This window comes from Physeter macrocephalus, chromosome 4 (genome assembly GCF_002837175.3).
Source record: "Physeter macrocephalus isolate SW-GA chromosome 4, ASM283717v5, whole genome shotgun sequence".
In the NCBI taxonomy this organism is placed as follows: Eukaryota; Metazoa; Chordata; class Mammalia; order Artiodactyla; family Physeteridae; genus Physeter; species Physeter macrocephalus.
In genome coordinates, this window is record NC_041217.1 from 116,190,482 (window position 1) to 116,193,297 (window position 2,816).

Consider the following 2,816-nt stretch of genomic DNA (forward strand, 5'->3'; position numbering starts at 1 on the left):
GCTCCGCAACGGGAGAGGCTGCAGCAGAGGGAGGCCCGCATACCACAAAAAATAAAAATAAAAAAGGTGGATTTATGTATATGATAACTGATTCACTTTGCTGTACAGCAGAAACTAACACAACATTGTATAATCAACTATACGCCAATAAAAATTAATTTAAAAATCATGTGTCCATTGCTAATAGATAATAAATAAGTGGAGTGCTTTATTATAATAGAATGTTTTAAAAATATATATAGGAAATGATGGAATTAGAAAGACCGCCATTTTGCAATCATTAAAGACCGAGTCAGGCAAGACTCATCAATAGATGTTAAATTTGTGGGGTGCAAGTAAGATAACAAGATATATACATAATCTCAAAGTATCTCCCCACAAATTATTAATTACAAAGGAAAATGTAACTTTGCAGTGAATAAGACTGGCAGCCACTACCTTACACAAGGGAAAAAATTAACATCATGAATAGTGAGACAAACCAATAAAATGCACCTTCTGAGGTAATACACTGAGAAGGACACAACATCACTTATCTAATTTTCCTGCCAAAAATACATAATAACTGGTTTCACAACATAGACATCAGAAAAGTCCAAATTGGGGGATATTCTATAAAAGGCTGAGGAACTATTCTAGAGTAAAGATGACTAAAAAGACATAACTAAATGAAATACATGATCCTGTATTGGACTTATTCCAGAAAAAAATGCATTACTAGGACAACTGATAAAATTGCAATATGGACATTAGATTAGTTTGACAGTATTTTATCGCTGTTAGGTTTTCTGAATTTCATAATTGTACTGTAGGTATATTAAAGAGAATATCTTTGTTCTTAGAAACTACATTCTGAAGTATTACTGGATAAAGAGACATAATATATGCACTCCACTTTTTCCAATGGCTCAGGAAAAATTACATTATGTACATGTGTGTGTACATATACACATACATACACATGTGTGTGTTTAAGAGAATAAAGCAAATGTGGCAAATGGTAAAACTTTTTTGAGTAAAGGGTATCATGTGAGTTCTTTGTGTTATTACACTCTTTCAATAAGTCTGAAATCATGCCCTCCACAATTTTTTAAAAATCATATCAACTTTGTACACAGTATGATATTCATTTCTCTTCTAAGTTGAACTGTAAGTTGGAGGTTTGGCTTAGTCTCCACTTTCTCTTTGACACCATGTTCTCTGTCCCCACAGGGCTAGTGACTAGTAATCTGAGGCAGGCACATGTCTGAAGGGGCATAAAAAAATAGAAACAAGCTCTGGACATCAGAGGCTAAGATCTAAAAAATCCATGCGTGTTTGCATAACTTCCAAGCCCTTCCCTGCTGACAATAGAATGGCATTGCTCCATGTACCTCATGTCCTGAGCTTCCCCCAGATAATCCCACATGACTTTCCCAACTCATGGATTTTCCATTTGGTCACCCACTCAACCTTCAGCAGAGTCATATCTTTTGCAGAGCTAAAAATAGCCATTCTATCAAGTGGGAAGTTAAAGTACTATTTACAGTTAAGAAGATAACTTCCCTCAGGCTATTTTTTTCAATGATGACAATGCATCAGCAAATCAAGGATCTGGACCAAAAAAAGGCATGAAACTTTATCACTAATTCTAAGCTCAGTGGGTAGGATTGCCAGCTCTGGAGTCAGATCGCTTGGATTCAAATCCTGAATTTGTCCAGCTGCATAACTCTGGACAAGCTGCTTAACCTTCCCAAACCTGTTTCTACATCTATAACAGTTGATAATAGTGCCTACCCAGAGATGAACCTCACAGACATGTTGAGCAAAAGTCAGAAACAGCAGAGTACATAATATGTGATTCCACTTGCATGAAGTTCAAGAACAAGCAAAACTATGGCGATGGAGGTCAAAATAGTGGCTACCTTTGTGGGGGAAGGGTATTGACCGAGAAGGAGCACAGGGGAGCCTTCTGGGTGATGGAAGTGAAATTTCCCTTTACTCTGGGTGGTGTTTACACAGATCTGTAAGCATTCGTTAAAGGTGTACATCTGTTACATCTCAACAAAAAAGTAATTAAAAAGAAAACATGACACCAAATGGAATTGTTGTGAGCATTAAATGAGAAAACGTATGCAAAGTGTCTAGTACCTGACAAGCATTCAATATAAGTCAGTGTTATTACAACTACTTATTACAGGGAATTCCCTGGTGGTCCAATGGTTAGGACTCGGTTCTTTCACTGCCGAGGGCCGGGGATTTCAAGGAACTAAGATCCCACAAGCTGTAATGCATGGCCAAAAAAAAAACCAAAAAACAAAAAAACACAACTACTTATTACAATAATAGAATTGTTATTTAAGAGACGAATCTTTTCACCATTCCTCAGTTCTTAACAGTTTTTCATACCTTTTCAAACTTCCTTCTTTTGCCTTTGCAGCTCTATATTGCTCTTTGTATTTAGATAAAGTAATTACAGTTGACCCTTGAACAATGCAGGGGTTAAGGGTGCTGACCTTCCACGCAATGGAAAGTCCTGGTAAAAAATCCCACCGTGTGAACAGTTCCCCGTATTCACAGTTCTGCATCCACAGATTCAACCAACCCAGGACTGCATTACACTGTTAATATTTACTATTGAAAAAAATCTGAGTGGACTCACACAGTTCAAACCTGTGTGGTTAAAGAGTCAGCTGTAGGGCTTCCCTGGTGGCGCAGTGGTTGCGCGTCCGCCTGCCGATGCAGGGGAACCGGGTTCGCGCCCCGGTCTGGGAGGATCCCGCATGCCGCGGAGCGGCTGGGCCCGTGAGCCATGGCCGCTGAGCCTGCGCGTCCGG

At 38.8% G+C, this 2,816-nt stretch overlaps 1 protein-coding gene across 2 annotated transcripts in view; it reads right to left on the bottom strand.

Annotated features, from left to right (window-relative positions):
- GIPC2 (GIPC PDZ domain containing family member 2) overlaps window positions 1–2,816 on the bottom strand; it is a 90,949-nt gene that overhangs the window by 60,474 nt on the left and 27,659 nt on the right. The gene's annotated exons all lie outside the window — the stretch shown is intronic.